The 21,018-nt window shown below is 46.9% G+C and overlaps 1 protein-coding gene across 5 annotated transcripts in view; it reads left to right on the forward strand.

The window, feature by feature from the left end:
- MB21D2 (Mab-21 domain containing 2) overlaps nucleotides 1-21,018 on the forward strand; it is a 92,173-nt gene that overhangs the window by 67,107 nt on the left and 4,048 nt on the right. Inside the window, exon 1 of one of the 5 annotated variants that reach the window (XM_067002494.1) lies at nucleotides 4,378-4,398. The exons of 3 other annotated variants lie outside the window; for them this stretch is intronic. The gene's annotated coding sequence lies outside the window, so the exon portion shown is untranslated. Of the gene's footprint in view, nucleotides 1-4,377; nucleotides 4,399-20,664; nucleotides 21,007-21,018 lie in introns of those variants that run through there. One more of the 5 variants, XM_013199193.3, reaches the window with a different exon arrangement.

Consider the following 21,018-nt stretch of genomic DNA (forward strand, 5'->3'; position numbering starts at 1 on the left):
GCAAGGTGGCCTCCTGCCTCCTCCAGTCAAGCGTCTCACAGTCAATCCTCCTTTTGTTTTGGGTGTCTCTCCCCTTTGAAGTGGGGCACATCTATCACAATGGATCCGCCAGTAACATGAGGGGAACATATCCCATAATCAGGAACGTTCTGTCTGGAGAGAAGTGTTTATTATACACAACTTGTTAGGGACTGTCAATCAGCCGGGCTCCCTTTGTTATTCCATAATGCATCATTAATGATGGCTGCTGCTATGCATTTAATTTCATGGCACACAAGGGCCTTGTCTCTGTCTCCCCATCCCCTTCCCCCTCTTCATAATCACCAGCACAGGAGAAATTAATAAATTGATCCAGGGAAGGAGAGCTACAGGCTTGCTACAGGCTATGTTCAGTGTCCTTGCTTACACTGACTTGTACCTGACTCTGAGAGAAATCTCTTGGATATTGGTAGAGCTATTTTGGGACTGCTGCTTGCTTCTCATACCGAGGAAGAGGATTGGTATCTGCCAGCACACATGCATGAGCAGGGATAATTGGCCATGTAAAGAAGGGCCAGAGGTATCTCTTGAAAGTGATCTGTTGAGTGCTGGGGATGCAGACACCACATGCTTTTCAGCTCTTCATTTCTGCTGCCACCCCTCTGGATCTTTGAGCCTTGAGAACATGCTGATGTTTGCCTGATTGTCATTTTGCTTGTTCAGCCCAATGCAATTAACTTTGTTCATAAAAGGTGAAGAATATTCAGTTCCTCCAGGGCTTGTGGCTGGGAGAAACAAGCTTCCTGAAGGCTATAAATTCACAAAAAAATGACAAAATAAATAAATAAATAGATAGATAAATGAAAATCCTAAGTTAAGCCTGAGAAGAGGCTAGTTGTAATGTGTTTTGTTTGTTAAATGAACCTAACTTTGTGGTTTGGGATTGGCTTGTCGGGGGCCCTGAAGCGAATTTTCCCGTACTGTCAAAGTTTGTGGCCTTCATCTGCAGCTGAAACTCAGCACACCACTAACGGCTAGGATAATTCTGCCTTCTGGCTGGCGTCTGCTGATTACTTTTGGTTGGCCTCCCTATCTCATTTCTTTCTGAATGATTTTCTCCAGGGCTTTTTTTTGAGCAGAGAGGGCCAAGCCCTGGTGTGAGCCGTGGATTCCAAACTCTCATTTTGTTGCATTTCCCAGGATTAGAAAGGTATGGGCCCGTTCCTGCTCTGGGGACAATCCAACTGGCTCTGTCGTTCTGAATCAGCTGTCTGGTGTCTGTCTTGGCACCAAGTCTGGCTTAAGTCCCGTGCCGGTGCTGCCTGCCCACGTCGTATGTTGCCTAGGTGTGCAAGACGCTGACCTCCTGTGTGTTCACATGGAGACAGGGGTTTGTGGGGCCAGTCCGGCAAGAGTGCAAGGAGTGGCTTGTGCTGAGGGTAGGACAAGCTCACAAACATATTTCTGCTCCATTCTCCTTTGTTTCTCCAGTGAAGCGTCCTCCTTGTCCTGATACCTGTTTCACAGAAAGATCCACAGCTATTTCACGTCAGTCCTGAGGACACTGCGTAGCAGTTGGAAGAGAAGGAAATTCGGTCAACTTCAGATGGACTTCTTTAATTCTCTCTCCCCACATCCTTGGATCCAGGCCATACTCTTTTGGGATTTCCCCCTGGCAAATAGCTTTGGCAAAGTGCTCCAGGCTGGATTCCAGCTTGTTCGCCTTTATCCCATGTGTGTTGGGGCAGCCAAGCCTGGTAGCCAAGCCAAGCCTAGGCTTCTGGTATTGCTGGACAGGATCCCAGTTCTGTCCATCCACATGGGCACTACCTTTCTCGTGTGCAAAAGCGAGGGAAGAGGAAGCTATGCACGTGTCCTTCGGTGCTTTACAAAAGGGAAACGCTTGCCTGTGCTGCTCACGGCTGAACATTCAGCCTTTCAGTCATGGGAGCATCCTATTCAGCTCCCTTGTTTTAAACACCTGATAAACACAGCTGTTACAAAAACATTTGACCATTTTCCATCTGAACAGAGTAACTCACAAAACTGCTTTGCCTCAGTTTCCGTTGGAAAGGAAAAATAACAAGACTTGACATTTCTTTTCTGGAACAGAGCACTCAAGTTGTTTTAAAAGCATTTTGCGTATTTTCTATTTCCTATACCCAGCTATCTGAAATATTTTTAGATTCTTCCCTTTGTGAATAATTTCAGAGGTTTTTGGCCTTTGTTTCAACTCAAAAAGAAGTCAAATTTTCAGAATGTTTAAATCCTGATCATAATGCATTCATCATCTGTACAGCTCTGTGGATTTGTTTGATATTTATTTAACATAGAGAGGCACAATTTTTACCTTTCGTTTCCAATTTATTTATAAGACCCACCGTTTCACTAGAGTCACATTTCTGAAGTTCCTTTCTCCACACTGGGGTTTCTTTATCCCTCCACTGAGCACTAATTCTTCTGAGGACTCCGTTGGCTTACCAATGGAGATAGTAGCTTTGGGGGATGGTTGTGTACCCATTTTCCCAGGGTGTCACTTGAGATGACATGTCACCATGTTTTCACCATGGTGCTGAGAAGATAGCAGTTCTTGTGGTGATGACTTGTAGAGTTTATACAATTTTGCAGGGATCCTAAGTTCACGTTACTGGGAGGGAAGTGTGAAGGTGTAGCAACTGATCTTTCCTAAAAGAAAAAAAAAATCAAATTTTCTTGTACTTCTTGATTTGCTTCTGTAGGCTGAATGGCCCTTGGACTTCAATAAATATATCCAGTAAAAAGTATTTAACAATTTATCTGCTAATACTTTCTTCTTCTTTAGTAGAAGTTTCTTCAAAGAAGACCTTGCCATGTGAAGAATTGGTGCTGAATTGCAGCTACCAGACAATGAGAGGCTTAACTGCCTAACTCTGTATGATGGTGGGAGACTGAGCAAAAAATTGATGCAAGAAAGAAATTCTCAGCTTCACAGGCTGAGTTCTTTGATGAATTTTGTTCATCACCATCCACTGAATTTTCAGGCTTGCTTTATCTCAAGAATGGAGCTATAAACCTTGGTACTTCCCTCCTCATTCATGGCTGGCATAGAGCAAATAATTAATTATGGAGTCTTAAATCGCTACTTGAAACCGTAACATCAGATTATCATTCCCTTTAAATGTCTCTGGCACAGGCCCGCTGTCTCTGATTTTCATGTCTTACCAATTGCTATTTTTACATGTTTTATACGGAAGAGGCTGCACCAAATAAAGCTACGTGTTGTAGTAAGTGCTTGTGGACTTTAAAATGGCTCCCTCTCTGTTGTGTGCCTTATAACCTGAATTCCCAGCTCAGCTTTTTCCTTATGCCAGGAAATGTCTCCTACCTTTGAAACTCCTCTCAAGAGATAAAAGATTAGCTTTATGCTGTCAGGAGCTGTCATTTCAGGCAATTAGAAATGCATCAGCTGACTCCTGGTGGTTTTGCAGATATCTTCCTTCCCTGTGACTGCTTCGTTTCTGCCTGTTTTTGAAGGTTACGTTTGGGTAACTCTCCCCAGTTGCCCACATATGTTCTTTGTTTCTGGCTGCTGTTTTCTGGCTGCTTTTTGACTGTTTGTGAAGCTTTTGGTAGCTAGTGATGCTGCTGTGAGGTGGCTTTATTTGCAGTTAGAGGGCTAGAAGTGGCAAATGGGACTTCCATTGCTCCCTCCTAGCTAACCCAGCCCCTGAAGGTGGGAACATAGAAGAGGAAATAGAAAGTGGTATTGCTGAAGGCAGGCAAATGAGAAAGCAGTTTTTATTGCCCTGAAGATCTGTCCTCTGCTAGGACTGGGAGCAAACATGCAGGAGCTAGAGAATTGCATGTTCTTTGCATACCCTTTGGCTATGTCTTTCGTTAGGAAGCGCCTGCCAACTGTCTGCTGAGCACTGATCCCTACCTGTCTGGTCCTGTGCTCTCTCCAGATGGGTGCTCCTGTTTAGATCTATTTCTAAGTTAAATATTGCCACCTGTAGGATGCAAGGCCCTAGACAGTTCCCAGAGGAGAGACAGTCTGTGTCAGCTAAAGGCTGGGATCTGTTTCTTTGCATTCTGGAGTGTGGGAGAGCGAGAGGGAGGCTGAGCCATGGCAGCCAGGAGGGGCACAGGCCTGTTTGGTGACCTCTGCAGTTGCCTCCAAAGCATCCTGTATGTGTGTGAAATTACGATCTCCAGGGTTTGGCTCAGCTGCCAACTCCTTTTTGGCTTTCTCTTCCATCTCTTCCAACTGCAATTGAGCTAGCAGGCAGTTAACCTCCGTGTTCTACCTCGGAGATGTGCTACCCTTGACAATAACAGAGTTTCTACCAAACTGTTGTTTGAAAGGTGTCTCCTTGACAACTAAGTTTCTTGGCAGGGATCCGTTATCACTGGATGGAAGCTAAACAGAGAGCCTGGAAGGTAACCAAATGCCAGGAGCTGGCCTGTCTGCTATTTCAGACATCTTCAGTGGCACAGGCAGAGGAGGGTCTGCCTGCATCCAGAAATAGCAAGGCAGGGAGCCTCTTGGCTCCCTGCGTGCACCTAGACACGTGGAAAGACAGACGAGTGATCGCAAGGAGCCTCGTGTCCAAAACATCCTTTTGTCACAGCCTCTCAGAGCTTTGGAGGAGCCCTTTGTAAGGGCGTCTGAAGGACGGGAGAGCAGGGACTGGGCGCTGGGGCTGAGTGCCCGTGCCCGCTGCATCAGCTGCGTGCTGAAAAAGGCCAGGACTTGGCCAGATGGAGTAACGGGGAAGGGAGGCTGGGGAGCCTGGCCTTGTGCCAGCCCGTGGAGCCGGGTGGGCAGATCAAAGAACGGAGCTGGAGGGGGTCACAGGAGGATAATCCCCAAGCAGCGCTGCAGGCTGCAGCTGTTGGCGTCAGAGCGTGGCATTACAGAGGTTTGCTGCTCCCGTGCTGTGGGTGTCAGCAGGAGTCTGCCAGCCCTGAGAGCTGAGTCAAGTCGGGTGCTGATGGTCTTCTCCCCTTCCTTTAGTCAGCGGCCCGGGGGATGTGCTGGGGTGTTCAGCTGAAGGTGGAGGAGCCTGGAGGTGTGCAGAGCCCTGCATGCACTGCATCACTCCTCCCCAGAGAAGGAAGCTGTCTGTCCTGGGAGGCACATGCAAGGCTCTTGCCATCCCTAGGGCTGCAGACAGATCCCCTTTTGGTGTGTTTTCCCAGGGCATCACCGTCCCAGGGGATAACTATCAGTGATGTTCCTTCTGCCCCTTTCCTAGCAGTGCCACCTTTCTGCCCAGTGAGTTTTACTTTGCCATTGTTTTACCAAGTAAATTTGTAGAGAGAGCTGATGCCAGCCACCCAAGGGAAACCTCACAGGGAAGAGCAGTGAGCTGGCTTGCTAAACCTGTGGCACTCAGAAGCTGTAAGTTTGACTCTAAAAATAAAAGCTCCTGGTGTATTTTTACTTCTGTTCTGTTTTCTTCAGCTTTTTTTAATCTTTCTGAGCTTCATCTCCTTCAGGTATTTTTGGTTATTTGCAGCTGTGATGGATGGAAATTGCTCATTTTTTCCATAAATTTAAGTTGAGACTTTTGCACAGTCTTATGACTTCAGAAACTGGGGTCTTCAGCAAAAGGACAGATGCAGAAGGCTGGTAGGAATTGGTAACATGACCAAATGCTGAGTGTTGAAAACTTGTCAAGCACCTCCAGCATGTTTTTGCTTAGTGACAGGACCCAAACACAATGCAAACGCATATTTATGGCTCAAGATTTGAAATCTCTGGGACGCAAAGGTCTGTAGGTGTTTGTTACGTTAGTACGTGGAGGTGGTGGATAAGAATGGGTCTTCTGTGTCATAGCCAGAAACGGTTTGAAGCAGAACATAATGATGATTTCTGCCCAACTGCCAGGGGCCGTTGATAGCTACCGTCATAAAAGTTCAGATGTTTCTCTTTTTTCCCCTTTGTTCACTGGAAAGTTTGAGATCTGGCTTGAACTCTGCCAGCGGTTCTGTGTGAACCGACTGGGGATGCGCTGGAGCAGGCAGATCAAATAGTTGCGAAGGGTGTGAATAAGCCCTGGGAAAGAGCAAGCAGGCGGTTTGTTTAATGTTTGCTTCCTTGTGTTTGTGTGAGTCACGGAGCTGGCGGTCCTGCTTTCACCTCGCAGAGAGCAGAAGTAAGGGTGTAAGAGCCCCACGCTAATTTGCTGAAAATAGCTGAGAGCCAGGCTCTCCAGATACTCATAAGAGATTGCAACTCCTCCATCGATCGATTCTTTTTCTTCCCCCCTTCGTCTTAACAGCTTTTAAAAGACAATAAAACGGGAAGAAAATGCGTGCAACACACAGCGTGCAGCTTTCTGTCCCAGCCCTTGCCTTGGATGGCTTGTGTGTGTGTGTGTGTGTGACCTCGCAGTGTGTGCACAAGGACTGCAGGGCGCTGAGTGGGATCAGCATTGGGGAGGCAGGCAGTTGCAGCAACAGAGAGGAGGTAAAAATGCCTTCCCTGTTATCCTGGAGACTGCTGGCATGCCATGCTGCTGTCACAGCAGCAGAGGGGGAGGCTCTCCACCATCACACACCAACTCTGCCCAGAGTATTCAAGGGCCAAGGTGATTTGTACCTGAGCTGGTGCAATTCTGGTGCAGTTGTGGCGTGCTCCTGTCTTTCTCCAGTGCAGGGGGCAAAATACCAGTTGGGTGCCATGCAGTGTTGCCAGCTCATAATTGCAGTTTTTGTTTCTGTTTTTAATCAAGAGTGATATTAAATTTTATGCTCTCATTAAAGCTTCAACTTCTGGAGTCAGTAGATGATGCTGTGAGAATCCCAGTTTTATTTTTCTGAGGAAGGAAGTCTGGAAATGCAGTTTGGCAGCTTGTAGCCTGGAGGCAAAGGTAGCAACAAACCCCGAGTTTCTTGTGTGTTTCTGTGGGCCAGGTTCATACTTGAGCTCCTGTTACAGGCTTTGAACACAGTAGTTGGCAGAGCTGCCTCTGATCTAGCTGGCTGCACGTTGGGAAAAGCAGGATGAGCGCCTCTGCTTGCAGGGAACACAGGGCTTGCGTGATGGCCATGGATTCAGGTCAGCTCAGCTGAGCGGGGGGGGGATGAGAGCGGCTGCTGTCTCTTAAGCTGCTGACATGGGGAATGCAGCTGTGGTCTGGGGGCTTGCTAAACCAGAGCTGTTTACATGCCGAGCATCTCAAGTGGGCAAGAGCCAGCCATCACCCGGCATTTGTCCTTCACGCAATCAAGTGATTGCTCTTCCGCAGTGCGGGCTCCCCTGAAGCCTGATTCCTGTATTTCCTCCTTGCCTTAAGCAATCTTTGCTTCACTTGTTTCCACATTTATTTCTTCTCTTACACAAACTCTGGTCTCAGGCTTGTGAGCTGAAATACTCTTCCGAGCTGCCACGATTTTGCTTTAAACCCAGAGTTCAACAATTGTTCCTCAGGGAATCTGCAGGTTCTGGGGCTATGTGAGGGCTCAGTTCGCTCTTGCCATTTCATTTGCATCTTCTGGTTCCTCTGGTACTCGGCAGTTGTGTGACTGCCCTCAGGGACCTTTAATGTCCCTGCCACCCTGACCTCCCAAACGAGAATATTTCCTCCTGTCGGCTGTGAACTGCTCCTTCTACCCAGCCTCCTAGCAGCGAGTGATCTCCCCCTCCTGCCCTAGAGCATCAGTGAACCCATGGCAAGCTGTGCAGGTGTTACGTTCCAGTACCATGGGTTCTGGACCTTGAAGTGGGCTTGTTGTATAGATCACCTGTGGTAATGTTTGCCTTGAGCCAGCAGGAGAGAGATGCCAGCAGCATCTCCCATGAGAGCCTCTGAGCGGTGGTTCTAGAGTGGGGAGCATCCTGGGGTACGTGGAGAAACATGTTGGTGTCACCCACGAAGGTTTCTGCTGCTTAAACCTGACATGTGGGTGTACCAATAGCTGTGTAAATGCAGCTTCAGAAGGGTTTGTAGGAGACCCGAGTTTATTTAGTTCAGAAATTTTATAGACTGGTCTTAAACATACAAATGCTGCTTTACAAGGACCATGTTGTTTTTTTTTCTTAATGCTTCCCCTTCCTCTCCACCATCTCTGGGAAGGCTCTCAATTTATTGCCTTGAAACAGCTCCAAAATCCCAGTGCTGCTCCTCAAATACATAGCGTGGATGTATGCGCGTTCGTAGATGACCCTGTCTGCATTTAATTTAGAGTGCTCCTAGATTACTTTTGTTGTATTCGCTCTGCTCTGAGGATGAGAATAAATAAGGGAAACTGACTAGTTAAGTGCTGGCCTCATCTTTCAGTGTTTAGTCAGAATCATCCAAGGGATCTCTTCCTTAAAATGAAGTACCTGCTGGCATCGAACGTACGAGCTGTGCCTCTGCATGGGTGCTCGCTGTGAGTTTGCTTGTTTTTCAGTGGAGAAATAGAAAATCTAAATGTTGAACTACATTTACCTGTGATTCATTTGGAGCAGTGCTTTTTCCGTAACTTATTAAAATGCATTAGCAATAAATTGTTAACAGTGCTTCTATAACCAGCCATTGTTCTGCTTTGAAGCCACAGTGCACATTGCCGGCTCTGTTATGCTGCTGCTAAAGCGGCACAAATACTCAGAGAAATGGCACAAAAGGCTCCCTGTACAGATGGCTTGGGAAGAACGCTGGCCTTTCCCTTCAGTCCTCATAGGCTGGAAAGCTGGCATTAAATAGGATTTGTGGACAGGTTTGCTGTCTGTCTTCTGGCTTATCCATGCTTAGACTTGCATCCTGCTCTCACCCCATGCTCTGTGTGCTACCTGAAGACTTCTAACATACAGCGGATGAAAATTGTATACCAAATGTGGTTTGGTAGGAGACAGCCTGGTACTATAGGTCTCATCTTCTCCCTTGTAGTGATAATTGTGTCAGAGCTGGCTTTCTCTTCATTTTAAACCCTAGCAGGTGGCAGGGAAAGATGTTTGTGTGCCTGTATGTGGCTTCTTCCCTTGCCCATGCTGCAGTGTGAAAACTATCGCCTTTTGTTTTTCACCGATTCTTTTTCTCTCTGCTCAAATCCCAGAGGCGTGCGGAGCTCTGCAGCCCGGGCACACTGATGCGTTTGTGCCATCTATTGACGGAAGAGGTGATTGCATGTCCCGATTTTCCTGGATTTTTTTTTTTTTTTTTTTTTTTACAACTCCTGTGGGGATTTCATACATAGAACAAGAATGAATGTGTCAATACTAAGGGGGAATGTTTCCTGTCTTATTGTTAAGGTGGCTGGATAACTAGTCTGAATGGGGATTTGAACCTCGATGTTATTCTCTCAAGAGCCAGCAGCAAAGCAGGATGTCTCAGTAAAGCAAAGAGATGTTTATTAGCATCGTGATTTCATAAGCCATCTTTTTGCCAAGGGGAAGAATAGTGTTTCTTTCTCAAACCCAAGGCTCTGTGGGATAGTTTTTGCTTACTCAGAATATAATTTTGGGCAGGAAGTTGTGGTTTAGCAGCTAATTCTACTTTACAGGGTCCTTCTAGAAGATGCTTCTGTCTGTAGGCAGGGAATACCGATGCCATATCTGAGCGCAAGCAAACATTGCCTCTTCGGGAATTGGCATGCTTTTGTGCTCCTGTAGGCTATGCCTGTGGGTGAAGGTTGGCTGATGTCTGAGCGTAGCTTGGAGATGCCCCAAGCTCTATTCAGTATGAGACCTTCCATCCCTGGTGAAGAAGCAAATCTGAGATGTTTTTTTTTTTTTTTTGCCTAATGACAGTGCTCCTCCTGGTGGGTTGTTTTGTGAGGCAGGGAGAGCAGAGCAGCGTGTGTTTGAGTAGAAGAAATTACATAATTGAGGTCTGAAGGTGTCCAGAGGACAGCAGGTATCTGGAGATGTATACAAAATCCCAGGATGAGAACAGCAAGGAAGCAAATCCCCCATTATTCCTTGCCAGGCAAGACTTTAGCCTCCTTTTCTTTCCTGCACGTGGGCCTGTTTGTGCTCTAGTGCTCTTTGTAGCCCCAGTGCTGTGGCAAAGCTCTCCATCTGCCCGTCGGGGTGACACGTTGGGGCTGCACACGCAGAGCAGGACCGGTGATTAGTGAGTGGAGCTGCCTGTCACAGCAGCGTCTTTCCCATCCAGAAGGCCAGTGCAGCTCAGTGTATGGCTTGTGTTTTGTTGCTGATTGGCTTCAGCTAAAAATCAGTATTTCTCTCTTTCTGCCTCTGCCAGGCTTTTCCCCAAATGCAGCCAGGAACAAATAAGTAGGATTATGCTCAGATGTCTTCGGGGCATGAGCTGTACATCAGCTTTGTCTGACTTCAGGAACGAACATCCTTGTTATAGGGCCATCCCACACCCACATGTTCCTGCTTCAACCGTGTGCAATTAATTATATTAACTGTTAGCAAATTTAGGTCTATAATCTTCTTTGTTTGTCCATTAATCATGGGGAGAGGGGCCAGCTGTCAGTGGGAAACTAGTGAGGACACTATCAGTTGTTGCTTCCTTTGTAGCAGGGCTGTGTTCTGACAACATCCACTCCTGTTGTGCTGACTGGGAAGTGTTTTCATACAAAGAATGGCAAGGCCCTGCAGGAGCTGAGCGTCCATGGGGAAATTTTGTAAAGTGTTTTCACAACAACATCTATAAAATATAAGTGAGTTTTCTGATGACTGATTTCATGTGAAAGTTCTGCATCCTCCATGTGCCTGCTTCTTCTAAGCCTAACTTCTCTTTATCAGCACTTGTCAACAAAGCTTTTCAGCATTTTTCATTATTGCTACAGAAATATTAGGGAATTTCATAGAATCATAGAATGGTGTGGGTTGGAAGTCCTGTAAGGATCATCTAATTCCAACCCCGTTCCATAGGCAGGGACACCTCCCACCAGCCCAGCTTGCCCAAATCCCATCCAGCCTGGCCTCGAGCACCTCCATGAGGTGTTCTGCATAACTTTCTGACAGTTCTCTGAACCCAATTCTTGCTTATGTCCACACTCCACTGGTTTTTTAGATGAGAAAGGACTTCAGAGAGAATGTCTTTGTGGAACATATTTTGTGAATTGTCTATGTGATCAGCAACAATTTTGCTTTTCCCTTCTGTCCGTAACCTCACAATTTAACTGTCGTCCTGGTGAGCTGGGAGATCACCAGGCCTGCTCTAACTAAATGCCTCTGTGAGGCTCTGTTTCACACCAGGTGAGCATGAAGAGGCTTTGTGACAGATGTGGGGCTGGTCTCCTGGACTTTCTCCCAAGTGAGCAGAGCAGGCAAAACTGAGTGAGAGTGCTGTGCAAAGGACCGTGAGTGCCTCATGCCTGTACTGGCACTAGCATTCCAAATCCTGTTCCTGGTAGCAGAGCACTGCTCCAAAACCACATCCCTTGTCTCACCGCAGATGTTTGCGGGGCGTCAGGTAGCTGTGAGCGCTGCCAGCCCTTGCCAGAGCTCCCCCTGCTCCTCCTCCCCACCAAACACTTCACACCTGGCAGAGGAAGGAAGGCAGAGGATCCTGCAGGGCCACCTGGCTACGTGACTTCTCACTGCTGCTTTCTTAAATCGCAGTGCTCTGCACCTTCAGAGTCCTGTGCCAGACGGTGACAATTTTGTGCGTGCATTCATTCAAGGTGGCCCAGGTTCTGCTGTGTCGTAGCAGAGATTGTTTTGCTCTCTTGCTGAAATTGTCCCGGCTCTCTGCTTCCTGGCCTCTGCCTGTGCTGCGGGGATAAGAGATCCTTGACAGCTGCTAGGGCTGAGGGCTTGGCACTCGATGGAGCTGGAATCCACACAGTGCTTCCTGCTATGCTCTTTAGCAGATAACAGTGCTCAGCCGCACATAAGCGACTCTAAAATCTGAGAATTTAGGGACTGACAGTCACTGTTAGAAAAAAGATCATCCATTCCCTTCCTTCTGCTTGCTTTCATGGGCTGTCAAATGCAACCACTGCAAGATGAGGCTGGGGCAGGAGGGTAGGAGCAATGGGACATGTGCAAGCAGGTTTGGAAAGCTAAGGTTTTCCTCTGTCTGTCTCCCATGGAAAGGGAGGAGGAATGCCCCTGCAATTTCTGCCAAGTGTTCCCACACACTTCAGGGGAGCTGCTATGTTTTCTGCTAGCAGAAGATCTGGCCTATAACTTCTTCCTCTGGCAATGTGTATGCGTGAATGTCAAAGCCAAGCAGCAATTTTCTTTCGTGCAGCTGATGCTGTACATGGGGCCTTAACAAATACATTCTGTATAGATATTTTAGTCGATCAGGTTCCACATGGCTTTGGTAATGTTCTCTGTGGTGAGTGGGAAATTGGTTAGTACTGCAGGGAAGCTTGCTGTCAGCTTCATGGTGTCAGGCAGCACGGTAGTGTTTAAGCCTTTTTGAATTCAGCGCTTTCTGACCGAGTATTTGCATTCCCTGCCTTGTCTTGCTAGTCTAATCTGTGCTGATCTGCAGGGACAAAGCAGACTGGTTTGTAGTTCTGGCATTGGGTGGCTCAGATGTGTTTGGTCTGTTTGTCTTGGTTTGTCCCAGTTTTTGGATATGGGATCTGTCAGAGGGGCCAGGCCAGGGATGTATGCACAGTCCAATGAATTCTAGGGGATGGGGAGAGGATTTGCATCATGTCTTCTCCACCAGATGCCTCAGAAGGGCTTCTGAAGACATGTGCTTTCCTTTGGCATTTAGAGAACGGAGCTTTCCTGTGTCCAGAGCTCTTTTGAGAGTTGGTTGGTTTCTTGGAATCATCCTTTGTTCCCCCTTTTCTAACCTATCCCATGGTATAATTAAAAAAAAAAAAAAAAAAGCTAAACAGATTTTAGTCATAGGCAGATGAAGAGGTTGATAGTGACTGAATGGGATGCCATTCTGATCATGTCATTGACCCCAGGAGCCATGTGTGATGGATTTCAGGACGCAATCCAGAACAGTAAATTGAATTACAACTGTGGTTATCCGTCAGCTTTCTTATGGCTTCCTGTAGCCATATACACCCCACAAGGAAGTTTTCCTGTATAATTTAGTGACAATTTTTCCAGTCAAGGACAAACGTGCTGCTCTGCAACAAGGCAGAGCTGTTACTACAGAACAGGCAGGCACTGAGGATGGGCAGTGTATGTTCAGGCCCAGTTCGTAAGGAATAGTGCTGTGATTTGCTCGGACTGTGACTTGTCTTTGTAGAAAACACCTGGTCCACGGGAACAGAAAACTGGCTGGTGGTTAGGCAGCTGGGGAGAAAATTCCCAGTGTGCTAGATAACTGCAAGCAGGAAGCCTGCCAGGAACAGCTCGCAGTGCATTTATGATGGAGGCTCTTGCGTTATTTACAGGACGTGAGGGTGTGCTGGCATTCCTCTGGGCATAGCCCACGGCCGGCACCGGAGCATGAAGTGTTGTAGCATCTGAGCCCTGTCGGGACAGGCAAATGGAGACTAGGCAGGAACTAAGAACAGAAAACCATCCCAGAGTGGCCCGAAGTGCTTTTGCAACCTTGGAGTCACGTTCTGCCCATCATGTACACGTGCCCGTCCGACTGACTTGCAGCACGAGGAGTTCCTGGGTTGGGAAGAGAAGGGAAGGGCTTTGCTCTCCTTTTGCTCACTGCTGGAGCGCTGCCGCATCGTCTGTGAGAGGCACCTGGCGCTGAGTAGCCAGGTCTGGATGGGAGCTTCAAGGAGGATCAGGGTTTTTTTCTCCTGTGCAGTCTCCAAAGCCTTCCCCTGTCCTGCTTGCAGTTATTTTCCAGTGTCATCGGTGCCCTTTGTAAAGTGGTGAGATCAGTGTTGGCTTCTCCAGGTGGAATATCCTGAAGGTGAGATGAAATTCTGGGGAGAACTCCATTGCATTGAACAACCTGGCAGTGGAGTGGAGCTACTTTAGCAGCTAGGGCTGTTGAGGTATTTTCCAGGGGGCTGTGAAGACATCCACAGAGAAGTCACTTTTTGTGCAACATGCAGGGTTGGCCACCTCATTTCTTGTAGGGCCCAGCAATCCCAGGGGTCACCCAGGTGTGACATTAACACCTTTTAACCTTAACACATTAACACCTTAACACGTTAAGTCAGGCGTACAAAGCCTAAATAAGCTAGCTTTCCCAGTGTGGAGAAAAGTTGACTGGCTGTGCCTTGTAAACTCATGAGCGACCTGTGGAAGGTGCTGCGGTTAGGTGAGTTTCTCCATTTCCTGCCACACCAGCAAAAGGAAATGCTTTCTGGCACCATAGACCTTGTGAAGCAGTGCTGCAAGGCACTGACTCTACCAAAAGCATGAATGATTTACAAAGCAGCGAGACATTCCCAGATAAGTCTGTCAGGGCTGTTAAAGACAAAGCTGTAAATACTTCCTCTAGTTTGGGAAAACCCAGATACTTTCTTTCCCATCTTTCTTCTGCTTGTCATCTGCTCTCAGTCACCATCACACATATTCAAACAATTATTTCACCTGCACTTCATATTCTTTGCTAGGCTTTCAGACCCTCTGATTGCAGTTTGGCTAATGTAACTCTGTTGTAAGTCCATTGGATAAGCCAATCGGCAGGCAGGAAACCCAACATATTTTTTTCTTTTCTGTTTTTCTTCCTTTTCTTCTTTTTTTTCTTTTCCTCTTTTTTTCTTTTCTCTTTTCTCTTTTTTAAAATTTTCTCTTTTTTTTCTTTCTTTTCATTTTTCTCTCTCCTTCCCTCCCCCCTCCCCAATGCACTATGAAATACCCCTTTGCATTGGCATACAGAATTTCAGCTAGCTGGGTGACTTCCACTAGTGCACATGGGAGCCAAAAAAAAAAAAAAAACCACAAAAAGTGGGACACTATTTTTAAGATTGTTTTTAAATGAGACTTTGGAAAAAGAAGCTGGTTTCTTTTACAAGGGGGTGCTGGGCCCCTGCAGTGTGTTCTGTCACTGTATCACAAGATTTCTAAAAGGAGCAAAATCAGTAGGACACTGGTGTATCAGCCTGCAAAGAGCAGCTTCCCTCACTCGCCTCCCATGTTTGACTAAATGGTATCACACAGTGCAGTCTCCCCGCTCCCCTCCCACCCCCTGCCTGCTTCCGCCAAGAGCCATCTCACAAAGTGCTTCGTAACTCAAGACACTGCGAAAGAGCTGACTCTTTCAGTTCTGCGTAACAGCAACTCGTGCTGCTCATAAATAGATTTGCAATTAGCAGGAGAAACAGAAGAATCGGTGCAAGCCAGCTGCGCCAGAGTTAGCCTCTCATCCCTGTCTTAAAGAAGCCCCTCACATTCAGCACGCGTCACTTGGGCATAGCTGGGAGACCTCTGCAGGGAGCTTGCCTTTGAACAATGTTCCTTTTCTACAGGATCTGCTGTTTGCAGCAGAATTGTCCAGAAACTGCAGAGTGCCTATCTAGTGTCTTTACTAAAAATGACAAAAGCTTTTTGGTTTTGACTAGCTTGGGGTTTCATAGGATTCCTTTCGGCAGTCAAGGTTAAGACTTTGCTGGCCGAAGTGAGAGATCCTGAGATTTATCATGAGTGTACAAATTGGTTCTCTGCTGGTAACATCTGGTGTGCGTTCAATGCTGTCTGAGCAACTCCAAGAACTTTTTGAGCATCCTGGAGGTCAAAATTCCTTAGCTTTTGGTGCTAAGGGGGGCAGTGGTTTTATACAGAAGAAAAAAGACAGACCCAAGGTTAAGCATTGAACTAGGTACAGCTGGGATGGACTCGAGAGCCCTGATTCCGCTGGGTCCTTTGGACAGATTAACCAGCGTAAAGAAGGGAGGCAAAGTGGTGTATGTGGGTGATTCCTAGCCCTTCCTGTAGAAGAGTTCATTATACAAGGATGATCGGTTGTACATGGCTGCTTCCTAGGCTGCCAGGGGATGAGGGTGGCAGGCACCCAGCATAGTGTTGTTTGGCCACCCTAGTGGAAGGAATGGACCCTACCCCTGCTTTTGACAGCTGGTAAGTCAGCTCCTGCCAACGGGTGGGCTCGGCTATTCTTCCCAATAAAGCATAGCTAGTTTCCCTGTTAGATATTTCTGCATATCTCAGAAAACACGCCTGGAGCTGGGGCATGCAGTTCTACAGACCAGGCGTCCGTGCATGGGACTCTTGCTGCAAGTGCTGAACAACTGAGGGCAAATGAGATCTGTTGAATCAAAACTGCTGCCAGCATTTCTGTCTCCTCAGAGACGTGGTTCCTTCCTGGAACCCCTCTGGAGAGCTTCCTGGTGTGGGAGTTCGCTTGTCCCTGGCACCTTGGATGGGTCTACCCTGGGTGGCTCTACAGAAGAATGTACATATAGAGCCCTGTTGATGTCAGGGGGGATTTAGGCTGATTTCTTTTGAGGGGGAGTTAGCTATGTTTCTTCCCAGGTGTTGGGGCTGCAGTTGCAGCAGTCTGATACTCTCTTTCTTTCTCTTTCAATGCGATCGCTAAAAAATGTTGCTTAAGACAGTAGGCAGGTCTGCGCAATGCTGGCTGCAAGTAACCGGAGACTTGTGTTAGAGCGCAGGCTAATGGTTTGGAGAGGGCAGGCTTTAAAGGCAAGGTCAACCAATGATGAGTGCCAGAACACCACACCATTGCTATTGATTGAGGAAATGAGCATCCGACTCCCTTGCTTTGTGGAAATCAAGTTACCTGCAAAGTAAAACGGAGCTGGGGCAAGAAGATATCGGTGAGAATACCAGCTTGGGTGTTGGATTTCACAAGAGAAACCCACAGTTTTAATTCTGTAGACTTTTTCCTGGTGTGTGTGAAAGAAAGGAGCTGGGTGAAGGATACTGCCAGTTTTGTCCAGTCCTCCCTTCCCAGCCCTCTGTCGATGTACGCGTGTTAAGTATGTAAAGCATCTGAGTATCAAAGTTCCTCCGATCCCTCACGGGCTGCACCCTGTCCCTGGGCTGAACCCACAGCGCTTTGTGCCCGAGTGTGGTTGGACAGGGGACCCACGGGCTTCTTCTCAACTCCGGTGCGGGGCCAAAAGACAGGAACTGGGCATGTTTGTTCTGTGCTGCAGCTATTTGTAACAGCTGGCGCTGTGCAGAAATTCTCAGATCAGATTAGATGGGGAAGTCCAGAGGTGAGCAGAGAAAGCTTGGCAATGAGGAGCAGCAGCTGGCTAACATCGCTTTTACTTGCTCAACTCCCTTGTGCAGCTGCCTGTGGGCTGCAGCCCCTTGCTGTTAACCTGGGGTCCTTCTTGGTATCTTTCTGGTTTAGTAGCCTCTTGTTGCTTCCTGTGCTGTTGATGTATAGAACACACCTGTGGTCTGAAGAATTTGAAGACGGTATGTGAGGGTCCACATTAGCTTCCTGAGCAAGCTTGCAAACACCTCCTTTCCTGGCATCGAAAGCCTGCAAGGACAGGGATGTTACAGTAACTCTGGGTCCCCATAGCTTGCAGGGAGCACCACAGGCTGTGCAGGAGGAAAGTGGAGGCCGTGCACTCTTTGGGCTGTCTCCTTCCCAGCAGGCTGATGTGGAATGTGAGCAAGGTGTCTGCAACTGCAGGCACTGGGGTGTAAGGTGCAGCAGGGAGCAGTGCAGAGTTAGTGCCTGGGTCAGGCTCGGCTCCCAGAAGCACTCCTGTGATATGTTTCTGCTGCATGCGAAGTTCTGAAAGCTCCTCCTTTGTGGAGCCTTTCTGAGCACCCCAGTGCTTTTTTGGCCTCTCAATTTCACATGCAGCAGAAGCGTCCCTTAATTCAGTGACTGCCCTGGACATCTCCGCACTGAGTTTGATGAGACTAGGTCAGGCTAACATACTGGTATTTTCTGCTCACATTTTCTTTTAATGGTAACAGCTGCGTATATAAGGCCTCAGGAAGGAAGGCATCAAGAAGGAACCCAAAATAAGGAAATGCATATGTTAGAAATAAGTTTTTGTGTAATTTTTTCTTGTGGTCAGTTTCTTCTAAGACAGGTCTGTAAGTTCCTCCTTATTTACACAAAACTGGTCATGAAATAGCAGCAGATCCCAGCACACACTGTGAAGACTGTGAAATCAGTTCATCTGAAATTCTGTAGTGGCTGGAGAACATCTTTGCATTGCTTTTTTTTTTTTCTTCTTTTTTTTTCTTTTAATGGACAGAACAGTCTCTGTGTCATGTGCATCGGAGTCCCAGTTCATTCAAGGATGTATCCCAAATCTAGTTGTTATGTAAAATTAAAATATCTTTTCTCTGTCCTTTTTTTTTCCTTCTCCTTGTATTTCAGTGCTTGGAGTAAAAATAAATCCTATTTTCCTGCCACTGAAGGAACAGCAAAGAAATGAAAACCTCTCTAGACCTCATTTGCTCACCTGCACCACTCTGAATTCACTGCTTAGAAAACTAACCAGCAAGCCTGGCCTACAGTTTCTCCTTCTTATTTTGTCGTATTCTCTGCTTTCCTCATGCTTGTAAGCCTAGTTACTCAGTTACTTGTTATGATGCTGAGTTTTGTATCTTGGGAATGTCTTAAACTGGTTACACAACTAAGAAAACAGCTTCTTTAAGGCACTTCAGACAGAAGTGGTAACTGAACACAGATCTCTTAGCGAGATGCCAGCTTTGCCAAACAACCTTTTCAAAAGAACATTATGCAAGGTATGGTTGCAAATTGTTTTCCCTAGTAGCAGCAAGAGTCTTCTTAAATAGCTATGAACCTCCTCTGATGCCATGAGAGCTGGTGCTTCTGCTAAGATAAAAATCCTGTGTTTGACCCTACAAGTTCTGGGTTCAGTCCTTACAGACAACTCCATGGGGCTTCTACAACTTCCCCAAGGTTATCTGTAACCCCTCCTGGCTGCTCATGGTACGAAGATAGGAAGATGAGAATCCCAATGGCTCTCTGGTGCTCTTATCTTAAGTACTTGGGTCAAGTACCAATCTTGATTACTTTTCTACATACTTGCACTTGCGTGCTTGCTGAGCTGGAGTACCTGCTTCTGCTGTGCATACACGTGGTTCTCGCAGCTTGCTTTTGGGTTGCTGGAACTTGGGACGAAAGCTTTGTGCCAGGGTAGTGTATGCCATGCAGTGCTGGCTCACGGGATTCCTTGAAATCCTTTCACATATCAAATAGATTTGTGAGTAAGGGGGTCAGTCTGAACATACCGCAAACCCCAAAAGCCTTACTGAATCCTGATTTTGGCTGTCCCAGCTATTTATAGAACACTCTATGCTTATTCTAAATATATTTTCCTCAAAGGGACCTCATCTCAACCCCTTGTTCCACAGCTTTAATTGGATCAGCGATGCTGCTGTGACCTGTTAGCAGAAATTCCTTCTCTAGCTTTGTGGCAGAGCTGTAGATGTTCCTGGTCAAAGCCCTGAAGGGGAAAATTTGTGACAGGCATGGCTCAAGGGTTTGGATTTAAACTCTGCAGCCATCCAGGTAGAGAGGTTTTGATGATGTATTGGATCGTTTCCTGTAGCCATTGCCTGATTATTTTTTTATGTTCTTCCTTTGTTGGTAGATCTAGAGTTCTGGAGGGAGAAGAGCAAGTGACTTACTGGCAGTGTACTGCACCTTTCCCTTTCAGGAGTCTTCAGCCTTGCAAACTGGACTTAATGAAGAGCACAACAAACATCCTCTCTCTAGAGGAAGTGTGAAGAGCGTTCTGTGGGCAGAAAGCATTTCCTATTGCAAGGATGTTTGAAATTGGTGTTCTCCTTTTCTTTCTCTCCTATCGGGAAGAGAAGTGTCTCTTCTGTGGGAGTGTCTGTGACAGTGCTTGGACAGCTGTGGCTCTAACTCTGTGGGATAGTTCTTACTAAAATGTTTTCCACTCACCAGGAGTAGAAGCCTCTTCTCTGCTACCTGGCATTTTGCAGCCCCTCTGGCAGTAGAGCCGGCTGCCCAGGCTTTGTCCAGTGCAAGCTCTGCTTTGTGCCAGTGAAGTCGGGGGCACTGTAAGCTGGCGTTCGAATTAACATTGCAGGAGTGGCTCCTGCTCTTATCTGGCTTTGGAGGTAGATCATACGTGTCCTGGAGCTTCATTATTGTTTTCCCAGCAGATGACCTTGGAGCGTGTAAAAAGGCAAGACTTCAGTCTCACTTGCTGTTGATTGAATGAAGTCAGTTCATCAGCCTTATTGCTTCTGAATAAGAACAGAGGATCTCTTCTGGTCACGGAGAGCAACTCATCCTAGCGTAGATTCCCCAGTGCAGAATCTCTACCTTTCAGAAAATTATATGATCTCTTTCAGTCAGAGGTTCTGACTGTAACATAGGATAGAAGTTTTGATGCAAAGGGGACACTACAGAACTTCACAGGACGTTTTTCATCCCTCAAATTAAAAAAAAAAAAAATTCTTTAGAAAAAATGCATCCTTTATTGAATTTTGTAGGTTTGAACAGTTTATACTATAGGATGGTCATGTCTTGTTTGTCTCGCTCAGGAACATCTGCAGATCTGTGTGGTGGGTGCCACAGATCACAGTCCTGAGTGAAAAATTCTGGATCAGTGTAGAGGCAGGATGGGCCATTGGGACACCACAAATCCTGAATAGCTGTGCTGCCCCACAATAAGGGTTGGTGCTGACTTGTATGCGTGGAAAAAAGCAACTGCTCCCCGTCCTTGTGATGTGATTGACCCAGCCTCCACCCTCTGGGTCTCAAACACAACTTGCGACTGGGGTATACAGCACCGAGGATCGACTAGGGTCTAAAGCAGTGCACTGCTTGCACTGGTTCAATGTTAGGGTTTGGAAGCTGTGTCAGTACTGTCTCCAGAAGTCATATTGATTTAGGTACCCTTTAGAAATCCCAGTCATCTGGGTGCAAGGAAGGAGTGACTGCCACTTATTTGGCCTGCACAAGGCTTTGTGCTCCATAGGGTAATGTCATTTGCTGTGTATCTTAGCCTTAGAAAATGTCTTTGAGGTTGACAGAAGCTTTTCTTGGTTATTATCCTTTAAGGATGAATGGGGCAGCGTGTGGCAAGATCGCAAAATGGGATTAGCTCAGGTCTTAGCAGGAAAAGTTTCTTAGCACTCCTCCAGAGCTATTTCCTTCTCTTGCAGCCTCTGGAGCTGCATGAAATGAAAAAGGTTATGCCCTTACCTGCCTGGCAGGAAAATCATCCCAGTTCATGGCAGAAAATGAACTGGGTCCAGTGCTCTTGGAAGCAATAAAACAGGTAAAGTATATT

The sequence above is a fragment of the Anser cygnoides genome, chromosome 9 (assembly GCF_040182565.1).
Source record: "Anser cygnoides isolate HZ-2024a breed goose chromosome 9, Taihu_goose_T2T_genome, whole genome shotgun sequence".
In the NCBI taxonomy this organism is placed as follows: Eukaryota; Metazoa; Chordata; class Aves; order Anseriformes; family Anatidae; genus Anser; species Anser cygnoides.